Source organism: Calliopsis andreniformis, chromosome 12 (genome assembly GCF_051401765.1).
Source record: "Calliopsis andreniformis isolate RMS-2024a chromosome 12, iyCalAndr_principal, whole genome shotgun sequence".
Classification (NCBI taxonomy): Eukaryota; Metazoa; Arthropoda; class Insecta; order Hymenoptera; family Andrenidae; genus Calliopsis; species Calliopsis andreniformis.
Window position 1 is genome coordinate 7,103,576 of NC_135073.1, and position 24,758 is coordinate 7,128,333.

Below are 24,758 nucleotides of genomic sequence, written 5' to 3' on the forward strand. Positions count from 1 at the left end.
TTTTCCAAGGAGGACGTATTTAAGGCCAAAGTTGGATTTCCTCGAGATAACTCAGATTTCAATAACCACAATCTTAGCAAGATATAAAGAAACGTTCAGAATCCACCACTAGTTACTGGTTAAGTAACTTTGAAACGTATTTTTCAGTTATAAAATCTTTAAACTTAAAAACTCTAATAACTGAAGTCAAAATACGTTAGCATACTCTTAAGTAATTCTTATTGTTAATCTTTTTTAAAAAATTAACTTGTGTATACTTACAACAATTTTGTACCTGCCAGTCAGACTGATCCAAGCTTTTTTGTTATTTTTGATCATAACGAAAATAACTACTACGATCACACTTTTTTAAATAATGTATTTAAAGTAGTTACTGTAGGAACTTGCTTGCACGGTAGTACTTTGATTTACCGAGCTTAATCTCTTTATCCATGTACAGTAGACCTTATACGATATAGCAAGCTCGTAAATTAAATTCTTAATTTTCTTTCATTTATGTACATTGCAATCTGTTTTAAGTTTCGCACAATAATATGCCTACTGTTCATTATTATACAATGGAATAAAGTCATTCATAATGTTTACTTTAACGTCTGACTGAGTTTATGATCTCGCTATATCGTGGTCCATGCTCTATTTGGTTATTTTCTTCTAACAATAGGAATATAACAGGATTTTGGCTAAAACCTAAACTACTAACTTAAACTATGACTTTTTAACAATTCGTATTAGAAGAGAGAATTAGCCATTAAACTCATGCGTTGGATTTGAATTTGGTTTTAAGTCATGGTCCACTCTAGTATAATATATCTCAGTTCCTATTGTCCTAATAAAATGAAGAAAACGCAGTAACTCTCAGACGCAGAATTTATTTTTACTAATAAAGTAATTCTATTTAACAAGTATAAACAAACGAATTACATATCAAGTCTACTTATTTTTTCACGAAACTTGATTTTAAACCTTCTGACAGTTTCAATTTCCCAGGATGAAAAAAGTTATCATTAAATTACAACGATTGTACTTACAAAATCGGCATTACGTGTTTTCAATTAAGTCTATCGAAATTGATTATCATTGGCAAATTAATATCCAGCCCGTATTATTGGCTTAGGCTATTAATCCTTCGGTCGGTGGCTGTAAATGGCTCTTGGTTTCATAAGAAGTCATTCTCGCGCATCGACGCCTCAACGTGCAAACGCGATTGTGCAGGATGCATAATAGTCGACCACCGAAGGAACGTTGACGATAGGCATCTAAGAATCCGCTTGCACGGGTCGTTCGTGATTAAAGGATAAGATCTACCTACGACAACGCTCTAAGCGGGCACAATGACTGGAGGACCCATTCCACCGCTTGCTCTGCTCTTTGTCGCGAGACGTCGCGGCGCGGCGGCAGAGATACCGCGCGATTTCATGCAAATGCGGGAACTCGTCGAGATAAACCGCACGAATACATCGGCGAGAGCGGGCCTGCTGACGAGAAACCAGATTCCCTTGATCTTGCGCGCTGTTAGAATTATTCTCGACGCGGTAGTGTGCTGCAAAAATAACCACGTTCCCATATATTGCCGTTATATTACTACCGGATACCACTACACCCACGATTGGTTAGCAACACCTCTCTGACGCTTTCAGACCATTCCTTTCGTTCCGACCCTCTTTGTCGCTGTCGATTATCGACCGTATTGTTGTTACGGTCTTCGCGCTGCATTTGAGCGTTCAGGGACTTGATTTCAGTCCTTTTTTAACATTGGACAAGTTATGGTCATGGAGGTACTTTTGTTACGCCCTTTTTACCCTGTCTCTGTATGCTTGCATCGAGTGATTTATATTATTAGGTACTATTCTTGTGCGTGATATTCGTTGGATCAGGGTAAAAATTTGCATACAAGTATACCTAATATTTCGAATACAGAAGAGAGCTTGGAATCATTTATTACTTATGAATAGAAGCTGAAGTTTTTTGCAAGAAATTAATAAGTGAAATCTACGTATAGAGAGTGTTTAACGATTGGTGTTAAGAATGATAAGGGCTGATTCTATTTGCTAATATAAGACGGAAATGAAGATAGATGAAATTGCTTTTCAGACTTCGTTTCCAAGTTATTAACTGTCGAGAAATTGCCTAAAATACGCGCGAAATGTGTCAGTACTTATTCTACTAACTTGGCTACGCTGCCCTATCTAATGCATGCTGGCATCGGCAGTAGAATAAGTCCTAAGTCAGATACATTTTTCGCAAATTTTAAATGATTTCACAACAATTGAAACCTTAAAGCAAAATAATATCTAATATTCATTTATGTATTTTCGTTTACCTTCAGTTTTGGCCTTTTTCGAAATGTTGAATTACTTCTTAACGGTTTTAATACATGCTGTTGAACACGCTGTATATCTATGTACATATGAAAAGAATAAATGTATAAAACTATGGAGAAAATGTACAAAGTTTCATTCAATCTTTCAACAGTAAGTGGTACAAGCACTTGTATAATATTCAGTTTGAAAAAACAATACTATCTATAAATATAAATTATACGTATCTTCATACAAAACATCAGTATAAAGAATAGTACAAACTACATAATACGCTACATTTGGATTTTGTGATTAACTATGCATCACTTTGTTAAATAATTTCAATTCGCATTTCAAACCGGTCATTAAATGCAGCCGACAAGCCATAAATTGTTTCAAATGTATTTGCAGTTTTTCTATTTATTTTTTTATTTACCTACTCATTTTTCTTACTTTAGAAAGTTACAGTTGATAATTTCGTCCAGATATTCCATCAATCTACAGTGACAATTACAAATAGCCTCACACTGTATGTACCAAGGAAATGAAGTGATAACGAGTTAGCGTTCTTCATAAACCTTTTTTCTTTATTACGGTCACTGTACGTTCTTGAAGTTTGCTCATTAAAGCGATAACACGTTACGTTTATGTAGTGCCAATTTACTACCAAAGTAATAAATTTAACAATTCCAGCTTTAATTAGTGCGTCTAGGTAAGGCTACTGCCAGTAGGTCTTTTCAACTTGCTAGCATTTCACGACACATTGAACCATTCGTTAATTACGCACGAACCTCAACTTTTGACGCTTCGTTTGTTTATGCGAACGATGATTATGACAAGTTGCAAATGTTTGTCGTGCGCATATTTATTCTATGGACCCACTGAGTTACCGCCAGCACGTTGTTCGCGCAATTTTTCGAGCCCTCATAGTTGCGCGATATTATTGCATTTCTAGTAACACGTGGATAGTTATAAATGAGCTACCGACACGATAATTTAGAATGCATTATGATGCAGCAATAATCAAGAACTGGGCAATTAAGACAGCTCGGATCGTGCCTCATTACATAGTTCTCGTTGCAGTTCAGAGGCGAACGGGATTACATGAATTATCGTTCCGTTGTTGAGCGTTTAGTTCCTACCGTGAAAAATTGTATACCTAGCGTAATTACTGTCTCTAATTTTTCCATGCTTGATGACACACAATGCGTGTTCACAGAGCCATATAAGGTACTATGAATGCCGCTTTGTTGAAGACTGTAGAAATAGTAATGGAATTCTTATCTTATTGCTAGAAGATAAATAACCCTTTAACCTTCTAATGCACTCTTTTTTCTTATTATATGTAGTTCTTTATTTGAGGATTTTATCTTAGTATTGAAAGGTGGAATGAAAATTGATTTTATTCAAACTAGCAACCTTATTTACATGATCATAATATGACAGTAATTGAGGAATGAAAAAGAAGTATAAGATTGCCAAGTACCCACAAAGTACGATTAATATTATATATAAGATACAAATCCTTAATTAAATAGCAATTAAACCATATTAGAAATATCCAAAAGTAAACTGAATGTTTCTCGAAGACCTGTTATCACGGAAACAGTTTGGTTAACAAGTCCATAGGACGTAGTTACGAGCTCTTAAAATAGAATTTATGTATTTTTCATTGCTATTATTTATTCAACGTATGACCGGTTACAAGTCATGCTTAAACTCTCGAGATTTCGTTTCGCGTTTGGTATCGAGCTTGATCGATCGTAAATTGGACTATAATCGTGAAAGTGGCTACGAAAGATCAACCTTTATCCGGAAAACCGGAAAGTTGATGGAGGAAGAGTGGAAAGCAAAAGAAGAAAAAGTATTTCTAAGGTTCAACGGGAAAGCTGGAGGCTGTAGAATCATGATTTTATGACTCGTGATTTTGCTTTCCCAGGTCGCCGCGTTTCACCAGATTGTCTTGTAAATATTGCTTGTGGAATGTATTTGACATGTTGCCAGAAACATAAGTTGAAAAGTAATGCATAAAAATGCATAAGTAAACATGGATCGGGAAATCTTGTTCTTGAGGCACAACTACTTCTAGTTTTAATGTTACTGTCACATTTTCGAGTAACCAGTATGGTACTAACTACCGAAAATGCCCGATATCAAGTAGATATATAAGTAATGAGATCAACTATCGGATTACATTTAGTTACTCGATTTTTAAAACGAAAATGATTCCATATTACAAGTGTATTGTACAAACTGGACTCAAACCAGAAATATTTTACGGAGATAAAAAGTTTGTCAAAGTCTGTTTCTTAATCTTTCAGTAGAAAATTTCTCGTAACAAATTAATTAAGCATAGATTGGAAAGCGTTGGTAACTACATGTATTTAAAAGACTTTCAGTAATATTCATTGTTCTATTGAGTTTTATGTGAATTTTTAAATTATTTTATTTTAATATTCTTAATTTTTCTGCAATGGCGTTTAAATATTTCAAATTGATTGAACAAAAAGTTTGGAGATACCGTGCAGAACATCTTCCACAAGCGTGTATTACACGTGTTAATTAATCGACTACCTTTGAAAAATAGGTATAATTGCAAATGCTTTTATACATTAAAATAAATCTTGTACATTTATTACACAACTATTATTACATTTTTTCATATCTTTGTCACTTTGTTCCTGTGCTATATCTAATGGATTAACCCCAACTGAACTGAATTATCATATCAAATTTGAATCCTTATTTATGCAAATCTTCTGACATAGGAGAAAGTCGCATAAAGAGTATGAGTAACATTGATAAATAAGTTCAAGAAATGAGTCTGCAGTATCTAATATTTTTAAATGTTACGCTATAAGTCACTATTACTCACAGTTAGTCTGTCATTGAAACGAATGCATGATATATGATGTAAATATACATTGGAATCGCATATTCAATGCAAATCTCGGTATCACGTTTGTGTTGAGATAAGAGTACAGATAATGAAATTGAATAATTAGTACATGGTACATTAATTTATGGTATAAATCTTATTATAATCGAGATACATATGTGTTTAAGTACAAATTATAATTTAATCTTAAGTGAAAATGCTGGCAAATTTTATACAACAATAACAAGGTCAAATGCAACAAGTAGGATTTAAAGCGCCAAATACATTATTGAGTACAATCGACTTTTCTAATTTAATTAAAGTAACACACATTTACTCTTCGCAGAAAAAGAGGATTTTTAACAGTACTTACTTATTTCAACGACCTTTGTCTATCTCAACAATGATCACGAACTCCGTTAAAGTCACGAGTAGATGACCTTTTGCGAGAAAGAAGCTTTCGTCACGTTCGTCTATCAAATCGACCTTCGAGGTGTTCGCGTAGCCAAGAGCGGAAAGAGAAAAAGGGACCGTCGACGTATTGACAGCGGTAGCATCGGCTCGGTTGCCTCAGAGTACAGTTATCTCTAGTTCTCAGGTGCTTCTAATTGGTTTGGAGGAGAATAATGACGCGACTGGTAACGAGTATTGCTCACGTGAGAAGATGGTAACGCTGACTGGCTCGAGTCGCAACGTGCGATGAATTTCATGCACTCGCTGCAGGCAGCGTGCTCGCCGTCGAAGAGTGTTGTGAACTTTAACACGATGCAGTCCTTGAATCTAAGCTCGAGATGCAACGCGATGCACTGTGCAACGTAGCGCACGTAGCCTCTCGTGACTCGATCGCGATCGGTCGATCGCCGGAAAAAGTTACTAGTCGATGCAAGCCAGTGTTCTTCCTTTTCTAACGTAGCAGTCCGTGAAACTTGTCCCTATTAAACTGCTTCGGGCTCCCACGTAATTCCTTCAATGGTGTTGCAAGGAGGAAAACTTATTGACGCGACATGCAGCTTCTGCTCCTGTCCTCGATTCTTTGTTGGTCGGTTCGAAGTGGTATCGATGACCTAAAACTAGCATGATCTTTGTAGAATTACAATAATTCAACGCAGTTGTTGTTAGACATATACATTTGGAATAAGTAAGAATAATTAAGGAGTTCAAGCAATAATTTTCAAATAAATAAAATATTAAGAATTAGAGATATTCTAGTGGAACATTTGAACAGGTGAAAATTTAAGAAATTGAATATTTGAATATTTGAACTGCTGAAAATTTTAAGAATTGAATATTTCAACATTGAAACAGCTGAAAATGTAACAATTGAATATTTGAACATTTGAGCAGCTGAAAATAGAAAAAATTGACAATTTGAGTATTTGAATGCTTGAATATTTCAAAATTTTCACACATACATCAAACTCCTCAACGTATAATCACACTAACTCGACACTCATAATAACCTTCCGTTTGTATGCATCTAATTTCCCAGCAATTCTCTGAAATTCGTTCGACTTTCATCATTTCCATGGAACCATTTAGCTTTTCTTTATGCCATTCGATATTTGGCATTCTGTGCTCTCCCTTTCCGTTTCACCCAACAGAAAGTGAAGGCAAAAACCATTTGCGTTTAAAGAATATTTTGTTCTGGTTCGATTCCACTGAAATTCGACGCTTCGGTAACCGAGCACGGCTTACTTCATTCGAAATCACACAGCCTGCCATGTACTCATTTAAATCACTCAATTAATTATGCAGCGGCATGATTTGATCAAAAATAGTAATTAAAATGTTCACGCTGATTCTTGATGAACCGATAACTTATTTGCACGCCGAGCAACAGTGAATTGTCGCAATATTAAAGCCTGTTTATCGATACGCAGCGACGAAATATTGATATCATAACGCCATAGGGTGCCGATTTATATGACATCGTGCTGGTAATTAACGAGATCCCGTTCAGTAGCTCATGTTCGCTCCCGTCATGCTTTAGTACCGGTTGCGCTTGTTTCCGTATACTTCCTTGAAGAGCTAAGCCAACTTACAAGAGCCAGCCTGGTAGAATCCGTTCGGAAGCCTAAAACATGTCGCGATTTCGCAGAACTGGCCAGTCACGTTTGATGCCACTGCGCTTGCTTTTTTGATTTAGCAACGTCCAGCTTGCTGCTTTTTATTCCCGCTAACGCGTGCCCATTATTTCGAAAGTGGCCAGACTTTCTGTGCTGATAGAACGACAACCGACTTTTTCTTTCTATCGGCGCTCCCGTGAACCGTTGGCTCGCTGGGTCCCAATAAAGTTCATTAAACACATAAAAGTCGCCACAAGAATGCATAATTTGCCGAAGTAGCGTTACAGCAATCTTTTGTAATTAACTGATGCTAAATTCATTATAACTTCTAATGATTGGCAATAAATGAGTCCGTTTTTACAAGCGTTATAAACGCAAGAGCTGATATTAGACATGAATGTCTTTGGCTATAAATTGGTCATTAATCATGACTGCATAATGACGATATTGTAATCTTCGCGGCTGCAAGAGACGTATTTGTTGGTGGAATGATACGTGATCGTTGGCGATGTAATGTCGCGTGCGTTACAATGAGCTATTCCACGTCAAATGATTTTATGAATCTCGTAAAACAGTCGCGTCCGACTTGGAGTATTTCGCGTTCGCGCGCTGCTAGGTCTGGCGTTTCATAAATTTAACCACAGTTTGGTCAACGGTTGCGTTTCACTGGGACTTCTTGCCTGCGGTTCTCCAAAGCGCGCGCGAGCGGTTTTGCGTGAGTCACTACGATCATAGGATTTTTTTATGTTTAGAAGCAACAGGGGAATGTGGTTGGTATTGTGAAAATGGTTTTCGAAGGTATTTGAATGGCTTACATACTTTTTCTAATCGCAACAATAATTATAATAATAGCATCTTTATTGGATTACAAAATAACTTTGTTGTACTTAAGGCAATGCTCTTGGTATACGTAATATACTATAATTTTTTACTATTCATGGTGCCATTTTTAGGTCGTCAGAATATCCATAATTAAATTGAAACTTTTACCAGACCTAAGTTATTAGAATTATTATTTATATGTTTGCTGTCTAACCTTTACATAAGTAATTTACATACAAATTTAATTTTTTGCAATACCACGATATACTCTTTTTTTCAATTAAGAGTAATAATCACACACGATTGCCAATCACCATAAGAGGAGAAATATGATGTCATTCATATATGTACGAAGCTGCATGTTATGGCTCTGCCAATGCTTCGAAATGATACTCCGCTCTTCTGCAGGACGCGTTTTTGTATAATAAGCCAAGACTTGACAACTCAATTCGTTAGCCAGTAGAAATACTTTCAGAAGCATTGAAGTTGGTCGACACGTGCCGCTTGGACACGTGCAGGCCATGCTTCAAGCTCAGTGAAGGGTTCGACTGGCCGCGGAGCAATGATGTCCTCGCGCTGAAAATATAATCATGCGCGGCTCAATGTAGTTTTCACTGTCAGATTGCAGCGATTAGGCATGCACAGGCGTCGTGTCGTTCGAACGGACCTGACCGTCGTAATTAGGTAACCATGGCACATGGGACCCGAGTGTGATTACGTTCAAAAATAATACCACGCACCTGATCTTAAAACGATCGTATCGGAGGGTTCATTTGCATAAATAGTCGTGCACCTCGTATTACTTTGCTCCGGGTCGTCGTATAAGGCGGCATTTTGAAACGGTTCACGATACGATCGGCGATTCGCACGCGATAAACCTGGGCGCGTGACAGTTTTATGTCCCTTGTTCGACGAATCTTATAGAACTGTAGCATTTGCTACTCCATAAAGTGGGAAGACGCTCGTGTAGCACAGTTGTAAGGTGGATTGAGTTTCGTGGATAGTTTAAGACCTGATGCACGCAAACGATATTTTGACACACGATCCCATTGTGATTATATGTCTGTCTTCGTTACTTGTAATTGGGAAAACAAAAGGAACATATGATCGTAACGAAATCATGTGTTGAAATATCGCTCGTTTGCATTTGTTATGTTATTTATCTTTTATGAGAGGATACTAGGTCACGTTTATAATTAAAAGATGAGAGAAATAGTGAAAATTGGGTAAGATGATGCTTTTAATTGGAAGACGAATAGAGGGATCATGGCATTTGCCTAATCTCTTTTTAGTAGAATAAAATTTATGTCAATTTTATAATAAGCTCCAATTTGTCTGACAGGTGTCTCAGCATTTTACATTAATTCTACATTTAGTAAATAAATTTTGAGTAAAGATTTGTTATACCTTTTAAATATCATGAAATACACATATTTTAATTTTTAATATGTTGCATAAATTTTCACAAAATGCATACAGTATAAATTGGAAAGGAAAAAATAGGATCTAAGTACATCATAACATGCTCTCCGATATATTTACTCGTCAGTTTCCCGCTTGATTCTGTTCCTATCTCATAAATTGATGTTCCCCATCTGTAACGCCTTATCAGCCAGGTGTTTAATAACCTGTCGCCACTGTCATCATTGCTTGTGAACGGATGGCCGTCCTATACATCTATCTAGCAACGAAATCGATTAAAGGGTAATTTTCTCGCGCAACCTGTCTTGTAATTCTTTCACGCACGTGGTCATGAGATATACAAGTGACTTAATGAAAAACCCTCAGAGTCTCAACCGACACAACATTTGCACTTTAACATTAACGTCCAGAATGCCTAGTGTCGTTCACTCTTCTAGGTGTTGCTTACATCACACGACTCCCGTGCATTGTCCGTGTCGTTTATCTCCTCTGATTAACGAGATATTTTTTCCACGCGACTGTTCTCCCCACTTACGAAACTGAAAAGAAAAGAAATCGTCGGCTAAGACGTCGTTCCATTTCAATAAAATCAACATGCAGATCCGGATTTGTCTCGCGTGTGTACGCTGCTTTTCACTTTGCACGATTTAGTGACGCGATTACTCCTCGGGCAACGTTTAATTCAATTCTGATTTCGTCGGGAGGGCAATATTTTATCGTTTAGCGACATATCGACCGGGGCGCATTCGAATCTGGATCGCCGATAATTTCTTCGGGCACTTGCTCAGCCGAAGTCGAGCGGGGGATTTTTTATTCCCCCGCTCGAATTGCAATAGCGACGAGTCTAGGAGGAATAAGCGCGCATAGTTTCACCGAGAGATTTGTGACCGACTTCCGGGTAGATTATGGGCCTCGTTTAATCGACGTCCCCCGATGAAGTATTTATGTCTGCATGCAAAGTCTGCCCTCGGGTCTTCGGGCCTCTTCCCTTCGTTGGCTGTTGGTAGCGATTTAATCGTTTTACTATACGCTGCGAGCTGTCACGTTGTGTGGATTCGAAGCGTTTTTTCGATTTGCTAGAAAAAGGTCGACATTCCTGTGATAAAGGTGAATGGAGTATTTATACGCTGAACAAATATGTTGTAGAATGCTTGCAATGAAAAGATTTTTCATTTGGTTAGCTTGTCAACAATTAATAGAAATGGTCCTGTTTAGTCTAATTTAGATGTTGAGGTAGGTTTCTGCGGAGTATAGTGGAATAAACGAAAATAACACAAAGTAGATTGTGTATAACTACTGTATTTTAAATTCGTACAGAAAAGAAGTTTAAAGAAGCTTAAAGGAGTATCCAAACCAATAGATTTACAACTGAATTATATTTCATACATACATGGCATAAATTCTTGTAAAAGCTCTATTCGTTACTCTTTCTAAATTGCTTAGATATTTTTGTAGCCATATACCTACAAAAAATTTCTTTTCGACTCTGGAGGAACAAAATTCTGGTCCATTTAAGGAATAGCTACATTATCTTGTCAAGATAGCTCATCTTAACGATAAGAGGGTGATAAGTCGTTCACTGATAATCGAATTGTATTACTATACATTACAAATTGAAGTGTACTTTCTGTTATGTAATATCATGTTGCATGCTTACGTTTATCTATTACCTAGTTTCCCTAATTTTATCGCAAAAAGTAAGATATCTTAGATATTCAGTACATAAATTTATTAATCCTTCGTGAAAACATTCACAAGTCATAATAAATCGCATTTCCTTATGTACCTGCATAAAATATTCTATGTTAATCTAAAACAAAATTGACATAAATATAACAGCTTATGGAAGAGTGAAGTTATGCCACACTAAGTGCTTCCTATATCGAAATGAAGAAAAAAGCCAAATGATCCTCAGTTATAAAATCGGAGACTAGTATTATCAGAAACTACATTTTCTCCCCAATGATAAAATATAAATCCCAGCACATAACCATAAATTCTAATCGAACTTTTCACTTCATAACTCAAAAGTTATAACTTTTTGTTCACGCCTCTAACGAACTGTAACTCATTATCGCGAATAAAATTGTACGTATGGAATTGAACTTTTGAATTACGAGGTTGTTGTTGAGTAATGGGTATTGCATGAAACAAGATGCAATTAAAGGCTAGAAACGAAACTTCACGAAAGCTAAGGGGAAAAGAGTCGGCTGTAAATCTCGCCCGATGCAGATTACTCTAAGAATTCTAATTCTCTCGCGAGGATGGTAAAAGCCAGGTGGCTCCGGGATAAGATTCGATCTGTTTGTGCGTTAACAGTAATCAGTTACGAGGCGTCGAAGCCAGAATTCGTGTGCTCGTTCAGAACGCGCGTGGAATCCTTAATTCTTACGTCGAAGAAAGTGAAATTGAAGTCATGCATTGTGTTACTCTACTTGGTGGTACTTCCCTTCGATCAGCGAGATTAAACGATTACGCTTCACGGAAATTTACCGTGGTCAAGCAATTTTGTCTAGAATTCAGTCGATTAAGTTCGAGCCGTAAGCCCCTCAGAATATCCATGGCGGTTGGAGTTGGGCAAGATTGCGATTCTGCTTTCCATTTTATATCGTCTTCGTGATTTAATTTCAGGAACGATACGGTTCTCAGCTCTGAAAGTGGAAAAGTACTCGTTCAAACTTTCCTAGTAAGTAAATCAGGATTAGAAAGACGCTGTATACGAGACATATACATGCTTTATTGACTTATGAGACGTATATTTTGTTAAATTTATGGAACATGATTTTTGTATGTAATATCTGTTGATGTACACTTGTCTTTGATCATAAATTATCATTAAGTTTGAACTATTAAAGGATATCATGAATTTGTGAATGCTTTTTATATCTACTCACTCCATACTACGCATGCATTTTACATCCTGTTAGTTGATATATCTGAAGGAATTTTTATTAAGTTAATTTTATGTAGTGTTGAATATAGTAGAGAAAGTTGTGGCATTGAAAGGAATATTTTTCATAAAATAAGTAAATAAACCGTGAATGAGAATCACTGAACGAATTCTCGATTGCACAGAGATCGTTGCGCTGCATGTACAATGCGTGAACAATTATCGGAATACGAAAGACAACGGTCTGGGCAAACACGAACGTGCTAGAGAATGTATAGCTGTGTTTGTTACGGGTACACGAGAAAAGAAGTTACTCGCTCGAGGGAATAAGTATGTGCCAATGATTCGGAAGATAATTACATCAATTATCTGAAATAGAGAAGGAGAGAAGCGTCAAACGAAACGAAGTTTCACTTTGATTTCGAATACTTGATTAAACAAACTCAAGCTATTGCAGGCTTGCTTAATTGCAGTCCAACGTGCAACTTGCACTTTTCCTAGTTTCGCAATTAACTTAGATGCACCCTTGTCTGGTTTAAATCGAAACTGTTGCTCTTCGTTGAAAAGGATACTCTATTGTGGCAACTTATAATTAGAGTATTTTTTTCATTTTAAAGTGAATGAATTTTTTGAAGTCCTTTATATGCCAATAATAATTTGTTTTACGTTATCGAAATCAGTACACTTTCGAAATGAATAATTTTGTTACAACTTTATTAATTGTTAGAAAGATACTGCAGTAAAAAATTAAACTTTCATGTAGAGTACTCTTTTAAACTGGACCTAGAATTTGTATTTCATAAATATTATATTTGCAAAAGGAAGTTGAAATGATTAGACACGTCTGTTCAAAAAAGTATTATTTTTTCCAATTTCAAATTAAATTAAATTTTATATACAAAATTCTATATAACTTTTTTCATTTTATATTAGACAAACGTACATATAATTACAAATTATATACTTAATATACATTTCATTAAATAACAATACGAATATAGTGAAACATACTTTATAAGATAATCTAATTATAATTGAAGAAAATTTAATACTTAAAAACATTAAATTAACAATGGAAAATAAATACAGTCCAATTTATCGGTAATTAAACTTCAATGTCTTGAAAATTTATTTCGCGAACAATGTTGCAATTTCACGATTTTTGTTCCTTTATTCCCATGAAAATAGCAATCCTTTAAAAGCCAATTACACGAAATGTTTCCTGGATCCAATTACAAACTGACATCTGCATCGTGATTCACTAAATAACGTCGGTGTTTAATAACAGGCCGGTGTACCTGTAACCCTCCTGTAATGTCAGCGCTATTACAACATCTCGGTCACGCTAGAACAAAATTATTATCGATAGCTAACAATGGTCGGTGCAATTACTTGGCGTACAGAATATTTCCATTTGCGATCAACACGGTTAATCTGCGACTGCGTGTCTCGGCTCAGGCACACGCTGAATACAGAATACGAGAGGGTGACCAGGGCCAAGAGATAATCGGAGAAATGGAAGAACGCATGGTTTCAATGCGATAATCGACGTGGTTCAGTGAGCGTAAACAGTTTCTGGAAGTCAGCTTCGCTTCCGGTGTCGCAGGTGGCCAGCCGCCACGGTTCAAATGTATTTTCGTGTTTTTGCGGTTATAATTCAATTTCAACATTTACGCAATACCACTTGAACGATTGGGTTGTTGTGTATACAAACACATGGGCGTAGTTTGTCCTTGTCATAGAAAGCTGAGAAAAACGTGGACTGACGTTGAATTGAAGTCGAGCGTTGCTGAAATCTACTCACTGACCACTTGCTTTATAAACTTAATTAAAATTTGAGGAACCATCAAATACTTTCTTGCTGATATTTGGAATAAAAAATCAATTTTAGGAAGAAAAGCAAAATAAGAGGTATTAAATGTATATTTGAGACGTAGTTTAACCGTAATCAATTCTTAAAAAGCCATGCATGTTTTATTAGCTCTCCTACTGGGTGTACCCTTATTAATGCCTATATTGTATAAGCGTAGTAGTATTGGTTATAATATTTCTAATTTAATGTTTTGCCGACACTTTTTCTTAAATGAACTAGCTTTCTCTTTTTTTAAACATATCTCTTTGAATATTAGATAGATTCAATATATGCAGCAGTCTTGTAACTGTTAGAGTCAAATAACAGTATGCCTTGAAGTTACATAAAACGCGACAGACAGCTGAGGGATCATTTGTACGAAGGTGTAATGATAGAAAAGTCCACAATCGGCAATAATTCTGCTAATTCAGTAATCGAATCGCTTAATTCGTGTGAGTCGGTTCCCTGTATTTCGTCATTAAGGAATAATGCTGGCGGTTTGAACGTATTCCAGTTTCTGAAATGTTTCGTAGTGTCATTATTGATCACCCCATTCGTTGCAACTGATTTGTGATTGCACCGCACCGCGGCTCGGTCGTGCTTCGAGTGAAAGCTAATGTTTTTTACGAATACATCGCTGCACAGCAATTTGAGCGCCAAACATTAAGAAACGGGCTAGTAAACTGGCTTTTGTGAAATTGTAATCGGTACCTATCGGCGGTGTCCATGCGACTCGCTTATGATGAATTACTCTTTGCAAAATAGCCAGTGCCAACTTGATTCAATTTGTTGAACATTATCTTTAGTGACGCACAATTAGTACGTGAATGGCCAGGGAAACGTCAACGGCAGCAAGAAATTGCATTTTAGAAGTTTCCATTTGAAATTACTTAGTAGTTCTTGTACAATTTCATTTATACAATTTGTGTTGCGGTTGCGTTGTATGAAGTACATTGAACAGGATTCTTATTATGTTAAAACGTTTAAGAATCGGTACGTAACTAGTAACAATAAAAAGTGAAATAAAATATTTGTTATTTTTCTAAGGGAAATTGTCAGAGTTTAAAAAAATCTATTGAATAGGTTGTTTAAAAAGCGTTCATAAGTAGTGAGGCTGTTAATTAAGTAATGAAAAATATCTACCAGTAATATCTTTAATAAAACCTATTGAACATTTGCATTGTCTATTAATTCTTTTCTTTTCTGAAATAAGTCTAATTACACAAAAAATTTAATTGAAAATTACATTACTTTGAATATGAAAATTGGTAAATTATTTTAGGCTTGAGAAAGTGAGCTCGTGAAAAGTGAAAAGTTGCACCCAGTTACTAATAAAGAAATATTACTATATAATAATTATCGTTTTAGTTGTAATCATATCATTACGCACCGTTATAAAAGCATTTGCGTCAGACGTGACGTAATGTAAAAAATAATGATCGTCTTTCAGCCTCGCGTGGCAAGGTGACGACGTCCACGTCGAAGATTTCTACGCACGGCTTGATCTCTCAATCGTGAACGCGTTTTCTCACCATCTGATTGACAACTGTATAATTACCAGCTTTGAAGCTCACGATATACGTTATGCTTGTTTGCGTGATATCGCGACCCGTGGACGTGTAAAGAACCTGCTCGTTCGTCTTCACCGTTTTAGCAATCTGATCGTGTTCAGAACTAAAGTCACGTTTCTGACAAGATGATTCTACTCTTCACTTCGATAGATATCGGAATAATGTAGAAAAAAAAAGGAAACGTCATCTAGTGAGTAGCAATTCATTAGATTCGCTAGATTCTGTCCAGTTTATCGAAGATGATCGGAAGATAGTATTTGTAACGTTATAATTACTAATTCATTTGATCGATATCTACAGATTAAATGCGATACAACTACTATTAGGCGAACATAGTTTACATTGTACATTTAGTTATTCGATTGCTATGAAATCGAACTGTCGAAGATGCTATAATAGATTTGGCGGGAATCTGAGTAGCCTCTGATGCAGTCGAAAAAATCAAATAGTTCTGTAAAATATATGAATATTAAAATGCATTTATTTTACTGTTTTTTAAAATTGAATATCTTCTGATATAATATAGTACGGTAAAATTGCTGTAAATTCATTACAGAAATTGATTTAAAAAACATAACAGCAGATAGTTTGCATAAAATTCACACAACATGAGCATATTAATTTATTTACCTATCAAGCATAAATTATCGCAAATATTTCGTATTTAGACACCACATCCTCATTACAGCCTCTCTTTCTGAAACCGTTTTATAATTTTGCTTTTTCTACCTCTATTAATAATCTGAAAAGATATATCCAATGACTTTCTCTACGCATAATGCCAAAGAGAATCTAATGGGAATTCGATCGGTACGCGCGATTAGTAAAACCCACAGTCGGTTTTCAATTAACTGTTTTTCATAAAACGACGAACGTTTTCGCTTCACGGTATTGCTTTCTCCACATCGCGACCAGAAGAATGCGTAATAACTCATGAATCTAATCAATTATCTTCAAGCTTATTACGAGTTTCGATTCAATTTTCCCCGTTTTTATTCTCTGCTCCTGTTCGTGCGTTAATGAACCAAGTTGGAACTCCAGGAATTATATTGACGTACCAGGTTCCAGTTAGTCTTGGTTATTAATATACGAAGTCTGACAGGAATGAAGATTTCAGAATAGTTCGTTTAAAAATTGTATTTTGCAATTATGTTAAGCAATTGATGCGCAACTCTTCTTCTTTATTTAATATTCTTTTGAAATCGAGAAGGCGTTGTCGTATCCTGCTGAATGTTTCTTTCCCGCGTTCTTAGAACGGAGTGTCGCCATGCGAGGAAATAATCGGAAAATCTCAGTATTTAATTCCCTGGTGATCCTGCGCCACGAAATTTCGTAAGTGCTGTGGTTGCAAGCCAAGCGGAAGGCTGCAACAAAATTATTACGCACGGCAATATTAATCATCGTTGAACACATCCCCCAAGGTTTATAAAATACCGTATTTTGCGCAGCCAGTCCCTACAATAGCATGTAACACATTCTTTTACAGTTTAACGTTTAGCAATAAATCGTTTTGGATTATATTGTAGCTCTAGCTTCGCTTCAAGCTTTCTTTCCCTCTCTTCGTTAGGGGAACGTGCAAGTAAAGGATCACTTAAGTTAAAGGTGATAAAAAGTAGTGTGGCTTTGCAGCGTAACTAACGTACTTGTAGGCAATTAGGTGTAACTCGTAATCCATTATAAAAAGATAGTAACGGGTAGGGCTCTTAAATGGATGTCCTTGGATTATGGAAAAATACTTCTAGTATGCTTATAAAATGAGTTAGCGTGTAATTCTTTGTCTAGAAAAGAGTGTTACTATGAGAATAATTTGTCGGGAAAATAGTTTAGAATCTGTTTTGAAGTATTAGATATTCAATGTTAATTTCAGGTACTTAGACTTTTTAATTCTTTACTGTTCTATATTTAACATTTGTGGAACTTATTGTATTGGACAGTATTCAAATGTGGTAGTAAATTGTATTATGACTAGGTAAATTGACTATTAACAAACTGTATTATGACTACAATTTAGAATTCTTCATTAGAAAAATATTACAATGTTACTTTCGTTTTCAACAATGAATGTTATCAAAAATTCCATGTACGAATCGGTTTTAAAATAGTAGGTATTTATTACTTATTTTTAACAAACATAAATAATTTTTTATTATCAATTTATAATACGAATATAAGTACTAATATTAATTATACGAAAAATTATAAGGTAAATTATTTTACCATCTTGTTTAAAGTCACATTTTCTGATATTAATTCCTCGGCTCGATGCAGCGTTCACAGGACAGATTCGGAGTGCATCAAAAGTGCAATCTCAATAGAGTAATTCATTGTGCCGAGCATAATGTGCACCACCAACGTGCAGCGTTTCGTCATTAGAAAGCGTTTCTTTCGCGAAACAGGAAAAGTTTTTTACATCTCACGGATGAACGGCAATCGATCTTTCTTAAACTGTCAGTCAATTGAGAGGAACACACTGTCTATGGTAAAATCCAGTTTACTTTATTTAACGATCAATAGGATTACAGCTCAGACGACTTTGTCGATAAAAGCCATTTCAAATAACCGATCGACTCCTTTAGAGATCCCCAAATGTGAATGAAAAGTGAATTCAATCGGCACCATAAACTGTCTACTTTCCGATATAGTTAATTGATACATCAACTGCAGTACTGGCTCCCTGAGTGCACCCTAGAATGAGATCGTGAGGCTGCACAGGCCTCTTGGAATTAATATAACTTTCTGCGATAAGATTACATCATATCTCATGCCATTCGTTTAAGCTCGATATCCATAATTACTATACCTCGGAGCATCCTACAGCGGCTCAAGTCTAATTAATATCAATCTCAGGCCGCCCGTATCGGAATCGAATTTAATTAAGCCGCATCATTCTCAGCCAGTCTTCCATCACGCATGGAGCAACGAAACACACCTGTGACTCACCAAACATGCGTCGATGATCAATAAATTACGAAAGGCAGCGAGCTGTTTCATTGAAAACTAGTTTCGCATGTGATAAGATATTAACATTGTAGCTCATTTGTGGAAAATCGGGTTGAATATCGAGAACTTGTCTGTACATAATTAGTGATGGGTGTTCCATATGTGGTTTTTGCAAGTTCTATAGTGATACAGGTATCGATTTCGAATAACTTATTTAATAATTACTTAATATCAGAAATTCTTTAAACTCTTCATGAATAAACATGATAACTGGAAAGTTTGTAAACCTCGAAATACTTAAGATTTTAATGATGAAGCTTGAGGGATTCAGAATTTATGGAATACATACTTACAGCTCTCTACGTGTCCATGATTTATAAGATTCCTAAAATTTTTCTAAATTTATGATATCTAAGTATCTATATATGTATATTCAAACTGATTCAAGGAAGTCGTAAGTCGTAAGGACATCATAACTTGCAGCAGATCGTTACGTCCATTGTGTCGAATCAATTCGCTTAGTATAAACAAAAGAAGGAAACTGAAACGAGGATTTGTGTCGGAAGTGATGAAGCGGAGAGGAAATCATTGAAGAAAAAAGGGGATTGCTCAATAGGAACGAGGCAACGATGCGTTGATAAATTCTTGAGGTCTAATATAGCGGAACGTTTCCGTAATTAATACGCCAACGAGAATCCGGTTCTTTTATCACTTTCTACTTATAACGATTCCATTCCCATCGTGTCTCCAATATACCCTTGATGTCCATTTGTCGGGCAATAGACTCGTTGAACACGCGTTGAATTATTATCGAGCTGTTCAGCAACCATGACCTGCCTCGCTGGTATCATGACATGCAACAAACGGGATATACAAGATGCTGTTTCCATGAATCATTATCTTTGACTGTTCGAAAGTGACAGTAATTCGTAATTAGTCTCTTAAGGCGTCAATATTTTGTAATTGCATTGCATTTCCCTGCAAGTTTAATCTTGAATGACCTTCTGCAGATAGTATTCAAATTCATTTTAAAATAAGCTACAATACTAGCAAAAAATAAAAGTATGATTCCACTTGAAAAAATAGTCTTGACCTTCGCCTCACTTTTGAGCACTCACCGCGAAAAATAAATGTCCCAGCACATGATATTCCCCTTGGTGCTGAACAACTTTCATTTGAAATATTTTTGCGTATAGTCATTATTTTTGGAGATATTCGTCTGTAACGCTTTATAATTTCCACCCTCTATGATTGAATGAATAGCGAAGGAAGATCAGTTTTCATGATGCAATTAACGCGCTTTCCAGTTTTATTCTGATCGTTAGAAGTGGATGGATGATCGCCGTCTTTTGATGTGTTCCCTTCTTTTCAGAACAGCTCAGTTCTACACGGTTATTGCATTAACGTAGCTCAGGATACACGCTGAGTTGAACTCGCGGGTGGCCCCGTTACTCTAAATAATTGTTTAGCAACCGAACAAACTCTTGGGGTACTCCTGATTACGGAATGGTTTCGCAAAGCATTAAAGTACCTTATCGTTTCTTCGCAAAGTAACCTCTGCTCTTTTGCTAGAACAATGAGAGTTATCATTTTAAATTCCAACAACCTGTTGCTCACTGGTAGACACTTCTTCCTCATTGTTGTAGATTAGATTCAATCGCATTACTGAATACCTTGTATTCACTTTCATGGATGCATTATTTAGTTTCTCAGATTTAAGTAGCAAAAAATACTGTTTTCTCTATTGTTCTCAGTATTTGCTTTTTAAATAAGTATGTAAGTACTATTGGGAGCTCAAAAGGTGTCAGTGGGCTCCTATTGGCTACAGTGTAATAGTACTGACATTTATTGAATCCGTAACTATAAATACATATTTCATCCTTTTGCAGAACTGAATGCTTAGAGACTTAAAAGTTCAACTTTTCCTTTAGACTACATTATAGTATTATATTATTTCCTTAAATTGTTGACATAGAATACTCATTTTTAAATTAATTAAATAATTGTTATAGTAGTCACAAGATTCCTAAATAATAACGTTTCCTTGAAGAAACTTAATATATTAACATTTTTTTAATCGTAGAATCTGTAGTAGTATGGCAAAGAGCATAAGCTACATATTATATTTTTATTTTTGACAATCTAATTTGTATCGTTCTACCTTATACCTAGAGAAATACCTATTAGATTCTCGTCTTGTTCCCTTAGAGAACGATTAAAAATTTAGAGTTATTAATTGCAACATTTAACAGTTATAGCACTATCGAAAATATTTGTCCAACACATTGTATTGTAAAAATTGAAGCTTATATACCCTCAGAACTTTCAATATACACATGTATTTCTATTTCATGAGCCCTGTAAAGTTGTCTTCAAATTAAAGCAGTAGTTTTGCAACAGGAACGTCATTCTGATAAGTTCCTCTCGTGACACCGAGGAGACTCTCGTCTATTACGATGGAGTTGCATACAATTCCTAGCTCCTTGGAGCTACGGCGCCGATCGCTCTTCTAGTTACTGTCCCGCGGTAACGACCGTGGAAACGTTGTGTTCCGACATTGCTACTTGTACATGCAAATCGCGGCTGGCTAGATCGACAAATCTGAACGGCGCAACGAACCACTGGAATGCGCGAGGTATAATAGAACCACCTGTCCGTTTCTGTGGGCCCTCGTTGTTGGGAAACGGGCTCAAATCTTTAGCTAACAACCAGTTTGTGTTTTATGAGAACAACCCACATGGAATCGGGACGAAATACCCCATAGGGTATAATAACCCTAAGACTAGTTTAAAGAAATGGATACTTCGGTGTATTAACTCGATCAATCAATTAATGCAGCTTTTTACATCGATGGAAACTTTGTTGGCCTGTCCACTCTGTTAACCCTGAGTTATTGGAGTTTAGTTGATAAGTAGCAGCTGCTTTTAGTAATGAAGTACTATGTTTTTCAACGTCCTCACTTTCTAGTTTGAAATCTAAATTAGCACTTGCTTGGTTAATAGCAGGATCTCTTCTTTGCATCAAATGCTTTGGTACATGCATACATCAGAAGAGTCGCTGTAAAGGTAGAGGAGAGAAAGGAAGCTCAGATGTAGTCCAGTTAAATTTGCTTAAGACTTGAATTCGATTTAGGTCATTACAGAGCGGTTGCGGTAATTAGTTCATTTTAACTAAGTACTTAATTTATGTTATGTCAATATTGTTTAGCCTAATGGTTTCTGCGTTAACCTCTGCTGTATTAAGACCATTAAAAAATGATGAAACATTTTAGTAGCTCTGACCCATTACATTCGTATGTTCTGTACCATAGTAATAAACTGCAATCATAAGATATATTGCATTGTGTTGTTGAAACAGAAATTATAAACTATTTCCCATAGGTTAAGAAGTTTACTGTGACATTTAGTATTTTCAGAAATTTTTCTCCATACATTCAAATAATTTACGAGTTCTTTTCTTTGTTTGTTGCAGGTAAGGATACAACGTCTTTTTACTACTCTGGGATTTACAGTTCACGTGTACTCACTTACTTGTAAGGTACGATGCTTATTTATTAGTCATTTATTGCCTTAGTACATGAATGTGTTCCAGATTATTGCATTTAATTAACAGCAAGTACATAATTACAAAAGTATTTCTTGTTAACGTGATTAGTGTTCGAAGTACATTTTTGATGCCCTTAACATGACCTTTTTGAATAGGTACTAAATTTCTTGCAATAAATAACATGTAATGGGATTCTAGTTATTGGTCTGTAAATTTTCTTCTTTATTTACCATAGTTTACGCATAGATTTAACACATGTTTACAAATCAATGGATTTATAACTGAGATAAACAACACCTTTATATTTCAAGTTATTTCCGAATGTTCAGAACACTACTACCTGGAAGATTATCATTCCAGTCAATTCAAGATTTTTGCAAAGACATTTTTTCATTCTGGCGTCAGTAATATTCTCGTAATAAATCAAAGTTGCAGTGTCATACAACTTTGCATCTGATGATCATAAAAAGATCACTGTCCTCGATATAGCAGTATATGCTTTTGTAACACATTCTTCCTATTAATTTATAGCAGTGCAGTGGTTATCCACTAACTGCAATAAAGGATGTTATGATCGTCTTGTGTGCATGTTGATCATGAATTATGTGGTACTTCTGAGCCGCAACATTTTTTCCAAATTAACGAGAATAGCTTTAGGTACTATAAAGAAAGTTAATTACAGTTTGTAGTTATATAATTTATTCACTTGCTAGGTATTACATTATACACGCGCTCCTTTTCTCTTAACGAAGCATAGTTTATAATGGACTATTAGACAATATTGCTATCTACTTTTTTTTATTAATCTACGTCATAAACATTGAGTGTAGTGTAGTGTTCAATCGATGCATAACAGCAGTAAGAGAATCTTAAAATTCTAATAATGTGCCATTTTATAAATTTCAAATTTTTAAATTGATGAGAGCTATCGTTGATACTATTCAGGGTTTGTAACAGTTTCGAAAAATTTAAATCTCGGTTAATGAAAAGTTGTTTAAACGTATTTACTTTGGGATTTTTGACTGTGAACTGATTGAATTGAATAGTGGTTATTTTGGGAAATATTTACGCAATTTCTGATCGATTACTGGCACCAGCGAAGCGCACTACCTGCAGCTACTCCAGAATTCCATTTCAATTCGTTTAATGCGATTACGTGCTCGTTCTCATGTTTCTCTCTCTCTCTCTCTCTCTCCCCACGTGTTACACGTCCACTTTACAATATTATTCGCACTGTTGCAACTGGTGGTCGTTTACGCGCTTGTCCATTACGATCGTATGCGTTTACATATACGACTTCACGCTTTAAACAAGATTTGCACTATTCACTTAATCGATTACAAACTACTGGTTGTCATCTACTAATTATAAACTAACGCATTCTTGAATAAACCGTATTTGATTGGATTTCAAAACCATCAAGTGAAGGTATGACAGGTATTTTATATATCGATAAAATATTCTAGGCAAACGCCAATAAAACTCTATAAGTATCAATGAACTCAGAGGGTTTGTTCTCTACCATTACAGTACAGTCGAGGGTAACCCAGGACAGAAGATCCCTCCAAGTGTATACTCACTTTTGAATAAGTTCTTGCCAGTTTCCAGAATTTTTCAAATGAAGTACACTAGTATCCACTTTTAGAAATCATTAAAACTAAAAATTTAAATATTTGAACATGTTCATATTTCAATATTAATAGATATGAACGTGTAAGTATGCTAAAATTGTTTAATTTTGAAGTCTTAGGATTTTGCTTTTTATTTTCTAAAAAATTTATATCATCATTGTGCATCGATGAGACAGATACTGTGAATCTAGTTTCAGAAGCTCGTTCTGCAAGCGAGCACGAAGCGAAGTCGGCGAGCTAATCAGAGTATGACGTTTGTGCGTAACTATCAGTTGCCAGCGTTGCTACCTCGCGAGCACCGTGAAGCTCTGATGCTGATCTTGATTGGTGCCGTTATTTGTCGGCTCGTTGTGCGGCGTTGCGATATCCCCGTGACTGTGAGATCAGTTAATGAGGCAGATATTAATGGGAATCAACTTTCGATGAAATTGTTTTATGTCCGCATTCTTTCTTCTGCTTTTTCCCTCTTTAGATGAAATCATAGGATCTCTCAATCATCGCGTTAATATAGTTCGCGTGAATTGCATTAGCAACACAAGTGCGATGGACAGTATAGCTGTGGGTATGAACTCAATTATTTCTGAAGAATTTCAGTGAAATAGAATGAATGAGAGAAATCAAACCATCTCGAACTTTGAGTGAAATTTTTATCTATAGAATTTTTTACTGCGGCATTTTTATTATTTCATTATTCTTATTTCTTCATTTTAATTAAGCATGTGCAATTGTACGTATACAGTGAAATATTTTTCGTTTTTTTCTGAGTTAACATAAGTGGATAAGCTCCAGATTTGTTAAGCACAACGTAATCCTTTAATGTGGCGTTTAAGAACTGTAATC

General features: G+C 35.7%; 1 protein-coding gene across 2 annotated transcripts in view; it reads left to right on the forward strand.

The window, feature by feature from the left end:
* Positions 1-24,758, forward strand: part of LOC143185765 (uncharacterized) — a 75,462-nt gene that overhangs the window by 13,408 nt on the left and 37,296 nt on the right. Inside the window, exon 2 of one of the 2 annotated variants that reach the window (XM_076389009.1) lies at positions 22,213-22,278. The exons of the other annotated variant lie outside the window; for it this stretch is intronic. The gene's annotated coding sequence lies outside the window, so the exon portion shown is untranslated. The remainder of the gene's footprint in view (positions 1-22,212; positions 22,279-24,758) is intronic. 2 annotated transcript variants of the gene reach the window in all.